The sequence below is a fragment of the Hypomesus transpacificus genome, unplaced genomic scaffold (assembly GCF_021917145.1).
Source record: "Hypomesus transpacificus isolate Combined female unplaced genomic scaffold, fHypTra1 scaffold_61, whole genome shotgun sequence".
In the NCBI taxonomy this organism is placed as follows: domain Eukaryota; kingdom Metazoa; phylum Chordata; class Actinopteri; order Osmeriformes; family Osmeridae; genus Hypomesus; species Hypomesus transpacificus.
This window is the reverse complement of record NW_025814034.1, coordinates 1,472,903-1,482,774: the sequence shown is the minus strand read 5'-3', so window position 1 is coordinate 1,482,774 and position 9,872 is coordinate 1,472,903. Positions and strand designations below refer to the sequence as shown.

Below are 9,872 nucleotides of genomic sequence, written 5' to 3'. Positions count from 1 at the left end.
CAGCCTGTTGCAACAGATGCTATGGGTGTGCTCTCAGTATGGCTTAGATCATGATATAAAATATAATGCAAAGAAAAGCCACATAATGATAGTCAGAAGTAATCAGGACAGGAAATTAACCTTCCCTACCTTTTATTTATCTGGCAGTCCCCTTGGTGTTTGTGAGGAAATAAAATATCTGCCATGTCATTTCTGATGATTGGACAGATGACAACGATATGTATCAACAGCGCTGTCAAATATATTCTCAGGCCAGTATGTTATTAAGGACGTTTTCTATGTGCTCAGATTCAGTTAAATGTTCCCTGTTTAGAACCTACATAACACCATTGTACACTGCTCATTTGTGGTCTATGTACAGGTAAAGGAGTATACAGATACTGAAAGTAGCCTACAATGATGCTTTTAGATTGCTACTTAATGTGCCAAGGTGGCATAGTGCTAGTCAGTTGTTTGTGTCTAAGCACGTACCAACCTGTAAGGCAATCCTGAGACAACTGATGTATGGTTTCAATGATGCTTTTAGATTGCTACTTAATGTGCCTAGGTGGCATAGTGCTGGTCAGTTGTTTCTGTCTAAGCACGTACCAACCTGTAAGGCACTCCTGAGACAACTGATGTATGGTTTCATGTGTCGACTGGACAAGTCTGAGAACTGAATAGTAGAGGCCCTGGTCAACCCTCTAAAGAGCTGCTATCGATTACTTGGAACTTAAGACTACATTGGCACAAAAGTCTTCATACTTTTTATGCACTGTATTATCTATGTTTTATGTTTTCGTTTTACTCTCTTTTTTATAGCTCTATGTCTGTTATTTTATGTGGAACTTGGCGTCTGAAATAAAGATTTATATATATATAAATACATATATATATATCAATGTTTCAGGATTTGTATAACTTTTTACCATTGCATACAAAATCGGAAATGCAATACTAAAAAGATCAGCTTTTGTTAAGAGATCCAAGATTACAAGATCCACAAGGCCTTGGCTAGAAACCAAGGAATGAGTGGGGGCTTGGTCAGCCCACACTCTCCTGAAATGTTGCGTGTGCGTCTTGCCAAGCCCGCGCGTGTGTAAGTTAAGGCTGAGTGTGTGAGGATGTGGAGCACGCGCGGGCAGGAGGAGGGGAGACATTCATTGGAAATTTGGCTAGAAATTAGCCAAGCAAGCATGTTTCAAATATTCACCAAAAATCGACCTTTGATCTTACAGTCAACTTTTTCACAGATTTGTGTTATAAACATTCTCAAGAGTCTTCATATGAACTTGTGATTGAATCAGAGTATCAGTTTTTGACTGGCTGATGTGTAAAGCATTATTTTAGCGTTAGCGATAAGTTCAATTTGCTTTATATCAATCATTTTTGGAGATATGAAGTTGCCTTTGCACACGGTAACATGTTGTAGTGTCTTCCATCGATATACCAAGTTTCGTGTTGATATCTCAAAGATTTGCTGAGACAGGACTTCACATCCTGTTTGGCGGCTTTTCTGATGAATTTGATTGGCTGTACCGGACAAACGGTTGTGAGGATCAAAATTCTTTTCGATAACTTTTGTGACGCTTGGTCTGAAGATCATCTCTGGTAACTTTGAAGAAGATATGACAAAAATTGTAGGAGGAGTAGGCTTTCAAAGGTTTTTGATAAAACCGGAAGTAGCGGAAAATCTATATAACCGGAAATTGACGCCATGGGGTGCGTTGAACTCGGCTTGAACCAGGGAATCCAATGGTACCTCATTTTTGAAAATGGGTCATACGGTTCAAAAGTTGCGTGTGTAAACACAAGTCCAACTTTGACCCATTGGTGGCGCTGGAGTGGTCTAATGGGAGACATGAAACTTGGTGTAGGTATAGAATCAACTGTCCTTAATGAGTGTGCCAAATTTCACAAAAAGTTGTCGAAGTGTTCTAGGGGCTGCCATTGACTTCCATGGAACAAGAATAATAATAAATATAACTGCAAGCAGTAATGGCGGATTCCTCCAAACATTGCGAACCATTGAAAAATGTATATTCTTGACAAATTGGAATTGTATAGAAAAATCTATGCTGCAGAATTACCAATGGGATACCAAATCTGAAATATAATACCATCAAGATCCACAAGGGCCTTTATTTCAACCCAAGGAGTGAAGGGAGGGGGCTTGGTTAGCCTATCCATTCTAGAAAGCCTTTGTGCTTTAGGGCGTGGAATGTAGCGCCACCTATGGGTAATGGTGGGACAGTTGTGGTGTGGTAATTACCCTTGGTCTATACTTTCAAAAAAGCTCGACCAGAGCACACCCCCCGCTCTCAGGGTACCGAGCTTCAGCTCAGTCATGATGCTGGAATGAATGTAGGCCTATATGTAGAGACCAGGGAGACAGACACACCGGCCAGCTGCCCTGATGGGTCCGTGGTAGATCATTAATGCGGGTTGTATCCTACAACGCTCGTGGCCTCCGAGTAGGACATACTGCTGCTGATAGATCAAGACGTTTGGTGGTGGACACATTGCTGGACGAGAGTGACATTGTCTGCCTTCAAGAAACCTGGATGGCCAAGCAAGATCTGGACAAATTGAACTCCCTACACAAGAACTTTCATGGTGCTGGAGAGTCCACTACCGATCTCAGCATGAGAATGGTTTGTGGGAGGATAGCTGGTGGTATAGCTATACTGTGGAACATAAAATATGACCCAATGGTAAAGGTGGTGTGGCTTAACGTTGACTGGGCTATTGGGTTGGAGTTTAATCACAATGAAAATAAATTTACTATTGTAAAATATGTACACACCATATGAATCCTATGACCATGAGGATGAATTTCAGAACAGGTTAGCTTTTATTCAGTCCTTCATAGAGGACAATAGTTCATGTAGTGTCTATGTCATGGGTGATTTGAATGCTGACATGTCAGATAAGCGTTTATTCGCACAACATCTGCAGCAGTTCTGTAATGAAACTAAATTAATTATATCAAGCGTTATTGCCTGATACAAGTTTTACCTATATAAGTGAAACGTGGCACACAACTTCCTGGCTAGACCATATTGTAACCACAGCCGATGCTCATGACTCACTGGAAAGTATAGAGATGTGTTATGGGCTGGCCACCACTGATCACATACCAGTTGCTATGCTGCTAAATGTTGAGAGTGTACCCTTGTTGCTGGCCCCCCAAGAAAACTGGACTGATCAAAATTGACCAAAGAGGTTATGCACAGATATTCTCTATTAACTGACAGCTTACATAGTGATGTTGCATTTTCTAGGGATGCCCTAATGTGCACTGATATGAACTGCAAGGATAAACATCATGCTGAAAAGCTCTGTGCCATGTATGATGATATTGTCAAATGTCTTTATGCTTCCAGTGAACCTTTTATTAATCACAAGAGTAAGGTCCCTAACGCACGGCCTGTCTGGAATGAGTTTGTGTCTGAGCAACATGCTGCTGCTAGAGAAGCCTTTAGAGTCTGGTCAGAGGCAGGCAGACCCAGACAGGGAGTGCTGCTTGATAACAAAAACCTCACAAATGCTAGATTTAAATATGCACTCGTTTCATTAAGAGAAATGAAAACACAATGAGAGCAGACTCGCTGGCCAGAAAGATGCAGAATAACAATCTTACTGACTTCTGGAAGGAGGTCAAGATCATAAATAATAACAGAACTCCCCTCCCTTCTGATATCAAAGGGGTTAGTTGTCCAGAGAAGATTGCTGATCTATGGCATGAGCACTACAGTCAACTATTTAATTGTGTTAAAAGTAACACAGTGAGAATTGATAATGAATATAAAGGTATCTCTGCAGACTTGATAGTTAGATCAGTAGATATTTATGATGCCATCCACATGCTAGACAACAACAAAGCTTGTGGTATGGATTGCATTTCTGCAGAGCATCTAAAAAATGCCAGTTATAGACTCAGTCCATTTCTAGCCATGTGTCTCACTGGAATTATGGTTCATGGTGTTCTACCAAACTCTATTATGTCAGTACTGTTAGTGCCTGTTGTTAAAGATAAGGCTGGTAAACTGAACAGCATAGACAACTATCGACCCATTGCATTGGCCAGTATCTTGTCTAAAGTGTTTGAGAGAATTATTTGATTGAAATTGGAAATGTATATTCTGACGGCAGAAAATCAGTTTGCTCTTAAAAGAAAACATGGTATTGATCTCTGTATCTATGCTCTGAAGGAGATTGTCTCAGGTACACAAGTCTTAATTTATCTGTATTTTTATGCTTTATTGATGCTTACAAAGCTTTCGATCGAATTTGTCATGAAAAACTGTTTATGAAGCTAATAGCGAGAGGTGCCTGTTGCAACAGATGCTATGGGTGTGCTCTCAGTATGGCTTAGATCATGATATAAAATATAATGCAAAGAAAAGCCACATAATGATAGTCAGAAGTAATCAGGACAGGAAATTAACCTTCCCTACCTTTTATTTATCTGGCAGTCCCCTTGGTGTTTGTGAGGAAATAAAATATCTGCCATGTCATTTCTGAGATTGGACAGATGACAACGATATGTATCAACAGCGCTGTCAAATATATTCTCAGGCCAGTATGTTATTAAAGACGTTTTCTATGTGCTCAGATTCAGTTAAATGTTCCCTGTTTAGAACCTACATAACACCATTGTACACTGCTCATTTGTGGTCTATGTACAGGAAAAGGAGTATACAGATACTGAAAGTAGCCTACAATGATGCTTTTAGATTGCTACTTAATGTGCCAAGGTGGCATAGTGCTAGTCAGTTGTTTGTGTCTAAGCACGTACCAACCTGTAAGGCAATCCTGAGACAACTGATGTATGGTTTCAATGATGCTTTTAGATTGCTACTTAATGTGCCTAGGTGGCATAGTGCTGGTCAGTTGTTTCTGTCTAAGCACGTACCAACCTGTAAGGCACTCCTGACACAACTGATGTATGGTTTCATGTGTCGACTGGACAAGTCTGAGAACTGAATAGTAGGGGCTCTGGTCAACCCTCTAAAGAGCTGCTATCGATTACTTGGAACTTAAGACTACATTGGCACAAAAGTCTTCATACTTTTTATGCACTGTATTATCTATGTTTTATGTTTTTGTTTGACTCCCTTTTTTATAGCTCTATGTCTGTTATTTTATGTGGAACTCGGCGTCTGAAATAAAGATTTATATATATATAAATACATATATATATATCAATGTTTCAGGATTTGTATAACTTTTTACCATTGCATACAAAATCAGAAATGCAATACTAAAAAGATCAGCTTTTGTTAAGAGATCCAAGATTACAAGATCCACAAGGCCTTGGCTAGAAACCAAGGAATGAGTGGGGGCTTGGTCAGCCCACACTCTCCTGAAATGTTGCGTGTGCGTCTTGCCAAGCCCGCGCGTGTGTAAGTTAAGGCTGAGTGTGTGAGGATGTGGAGCACGCGCGGGCAGGAGGAGGGGAGACATTCATTGGAAATTTGGCTAGAAATTAGCCAAGCAAGCATGTTTCAAATATTCACCAAAAATCGACCTTTGATCTTACAGTCAACTTTTTCACAGATTTGTGTTATAAACATTCTCAAGAGTCTTCATATGAACTTGTGATTGAATCAGAGTATCAGTTTTTGACTGGCTGATGTGTAAAGCATTATTTTAGCGTTAGCGATAAGTTCAATTTGCTTTATATCAATCATTTTTGGAGATATGAAGTTGCCTTTGCACACGGTAACATGTTGTAGTGTCTTCCATCGATATACCAAGTTTCGTGTTGATATCTCAAAGATTTGCTGAGACATGACTTCACATCCTGTTTGGCGGCTTTTCTGATGAATTTGATTGGCTGTACCGGACAAACGGTTGTGAGGATCAAAATTCTTTTCGATAACTTTTGTGAGGCTTGGTCTGAAGATCATCTCTGGTAACTTTGAAGAAGATATGACAAGAATTGTAGGAGGAGTAGGCTTTCAAAGGTTTTTGATAAAACCGGAAGTAGCGGAAAATTTATATAACCGGAAATTGACGCCATGGGGTGCGTTGAACTCGGCTTGAACCAGGGAATCCAATGGTACCTCATTTTTGAAAATGGGTCATACGGTTCAAAAGTTGCGTGTGTAAACACAAGTCCAACTTTGACCCGTTGGTGGCGCTGGAGTGGTCTAATGGGAGACATGAAACTTGGTGTAGGTATAGAATCAACTGTCCTTAATGAGTGTGCCAAATTTCACAAAAAGTTGTCGAAGTGTTCTAGGTGCTGCCATTGACTTCCATGGAACAAGAATAATAATAAATATAACTGCAAGCAGTAATGGCGGATTCCTCCAAACATTGCGAACCATTGAAAAATGTATATTCTTGACAAATTGGAACTGTATAGAAAAATCTATGCTGCAGAATTACCAATGGGATACCAAATCTGAAATATAATACCATCAAGATCCACAAGGGCCTTTATTTCAACCCAAGGAGTGAAGGGCGGGGGCTTGGTTAGCCTATCCATTCCAGAAAGCCTTTGTGCTTTAGGGCGTGGAATGTAGCGCCACCTATGGGTAATGGTGGGACAGTTGTGGTGTGGTAATTACCCTTGGTCTATACTTTCAAAAAAGCTCGACCAGAGCATACCCCCCGCTCTCAGGTTACCGAGCTTCAGCTCAGTCATGATGCTGGGATGAATGTAGGCCTATATGTAGAGACCAGGGAGACAGACACACCGGCCAGCTGCCCTGATGGGTCCGTGGTAGATCATTAATGCGGATTGTATCCTACAACGCTCGTGGCCTCCGAGTAGGACATACTGCTGCTGATAGATCAAGACGTTTGGTGGTGGACACATTGCTGGACGAGAGTGACATTGTCTGCCTTCAAGAAACCTGGATGGCCAAGCAAGATCTGGACAAATTGAACTCCCTACACAAGAACTTTCATGGTGCTGGAGAGTCCACTACCGATCTCAGCATGAGAATGGTTTGTGGGAGGATAGCTGGTGGTGTAGCTATACTGTGGAACATAAAATATGACCCAACGGTAAAGGTGGTGTGGCTTAACGTTGACTGGGCTATTGGGTTGGAGTTTAATCACAATGAAAATAAATTGACTATTGTAAATGTGTACACACCATATGAATCCTCTGACCATGAGGATGAATTTCAGAACAGGTTAGCTTTTATTCAGTCCTTCATAGAGGACAATAGTTCATGTTGTGTCTATGTCATGGGTGATTTTAATGCTGACATGTCAGATAAGCGTTTATTCGCACAACATCTGCAGCAGTTCTGTAATGAAACTAAATTAATTATATCAAGCGTTATTGCCTGATACAAGTTTTACCTATATAAGTGAAACGTGGCACACAACTTCCTGGCTAGACCATATTGTAACCACAGCCGATGCTCATGACTCACTGGAAAGTATAGAGATGTGTTATGGGCCGGCCACCACTGATCACATACCAGTTGCTATGCTGCTAAATGTTGAGAGTGTACCCTTGTTGCTGGCCCCCCAAGAAAACTGGACTGGTCAAAATTGACCAAAGAGGTTATGCACAGATATTCTCTATTAACTGACAGCTTACATAGTGATGTTGCATTTTCTAGGGATGCCCTAATGTGCACGAATATGAACTGCAAGGATAAACATCATGCTGAAAAGCTCTGTGCCATGTATGATGATATTGTCAAATGTCTTTATGCTTCCAGTGAACCTTTTATTAATCACAAGAGTAAGGTCCCTAACGCACGGCCTGTCTGGAATGAGTTTGTGTCTGAGCAACATGCTGCTGCTAGAGAAGCCTTTAGAGTCTGGTCAGAGGCAGGCAGACCCAGACAGGGAGTGCTGCTTGATAACAAAAACCTCACAAATGCTAGATTTAAATATGCACTCGTTTCATTTAGAGAAATGAAAACACAATGAGAGCAGACTCGCTGGCCAGAAAGATGCAGAATAACAATCTTACTGACTTCTGGAAGGAGGTCAAGATCATAAATAATAACAGAACTCCCCTCCCTTCTGATATCAAAGGGGTTAGTTGTCCAGAGAAGATTGCTGATATATGGCATGAGCACTACAGTAAACTATATAATTGTGTTCAAAGTAACACAGTGAGAATTGATAATCAATATAAAGGTATCTCTGCAGACTTGATAGTTAGACCAGTAGATATTTATGATGCCATCCACATGCTAGACAACAACAAAGCTTGTGGTATGGATTATATTTCTGCAGAGCATCTAAAAAATGCCAGTTATAGACTCAGTCCATTTCTAGCCATGTGTCTCACTGGAATTATGGTTCATGGTGTTCTACCGAACTCTATTATGTCAGTACTGTTAGTGCCTGTTGTTAAAGATAAGGCTGGTAAACTGAACAGCATAGACAACTATCGACCCATTGCATTGGCCAGTATCTTGTCTAAAGTGTTTGAGAGAATTATTTGATTGAAATTGGAAATGTATATTCTGACTGCAGAAAATCAGTTTGGTTTTAAAAGAAAACATGGTACTGATCTCTGTATCTATGCTCTGAAGGAGATTGTCTCAGGTACACAAGTCTTAATTTATCTGTATTTTTATGCTTTATTGATGCTTACAAAGCTTTCGATCGAATTTGTCATGAAAACCGTTTATGAAGCTAATAGCGAGAGGTGTCCCTAAACCTCTTGTGAGGATTTTGGTGTTCTCGTATGCCAATCAAACTTTTCATGTTAAATGGGACAATGTTGTATCAGCTCCTTTCCATGTTGGTAACGAAGTTCGACAAGGAGGAATTTGATTTCCCTTTTTGTTTAATATGGATATGGACGACTTATCAAGTCAGCTGAATAAGACAAATACAGGCTGTCTTGTTGGTGAATCTATTGTCAATCATCTGATGTACGCAGATTATCTGGTTCCACTCAGCCTGTTGCAACAGATGCTATGGGTGTGCTCTCAGTATGGCTTAGATCATGATATAAAATATAATGCAAAGAAAAGCCACATAATGATAGTCAGAAGTAATCAGGACAGGAAATTAACCTTCCCTACCTTTTATTTATCTGGCAGTCCCCTTGGTGTTTGTGAGGAAATAAAATATCTGCCATGTCATTTCTGATGATTGGACAGATGACAACGGTATGTATCAACAGCGCTGTCAAATATATTCTCAGGCCAGTATGTTATTAAGGACGTTTTCTATGTGCTCAGATTCAGTTAAATGTTCCCTGTTTAGAACCTACATAACACCATTGTACACTGCTCATTTGTGGTCTATGTACAGGAAAAGGAGTATACAGATACTGAAAGTAGCCTACAATGATGCTTTTAGATTGCTACTTAATGTGCCAAGGTGGCATAGTGCTAGTCAGTTGTTTGTGTCTAAGCACGTACCAACCTGTAAGGCAATCCTGAGACAACTGATGTATGGTTTCAATGATGCTTTTAGATTGCTACTTAATGTGCCTAGGTGGCATAGTGCTGGTCAGTTGTTTCTGTCTAAGCACGTACCAACCTGTAAGGCACTCCTGACACAACTGATGTATGGTTTCATGTGTCGACTGGACAAGTCTGAGAACTGAATAGTAGGGGCTCTGGTCAACCCTCTAAAGAGCTGCTATCGATTACTTGGAACTTAAGACTACATTGGCACAAAAGTCTTCATACTTTTTATGCACTGTATTATCTATGTTTTATGTTTTTGTTTTACTCCCTTTTATATAGCTCTATGTCTGTTATTTTATGTGGAACTTGGCGTCTGAAATAAAGATTTATATATATATAAACACATATATATATATATATATATATCAATGTTTCAGGATTTGTATAACTTTTTACCATTGCATACAAATTGGAAATGCAATACCAAAAAGATCAGCTTTTGTTAAGAGATCCAAGATTACAAGATCCACAAGGCCTTTG

At 40.0% G+C, this 9,872-nt stretch overlaps 1 protein-coding gene across 1 annotated transcript in view; it reads right to left on the bottom strand.

Annotated features, from left to right (window-relative positions):
- LOC124465852 (dentin sialophosphoprotein-like) overlaps positions 1-9,872 on the bottom strand; it is a 49,854-nt gene that overhangs the window by 3,884 nt on the left and 36,098 nt on the right. The gene's annotated exons all lie outside the window — the stretch shown is intronic.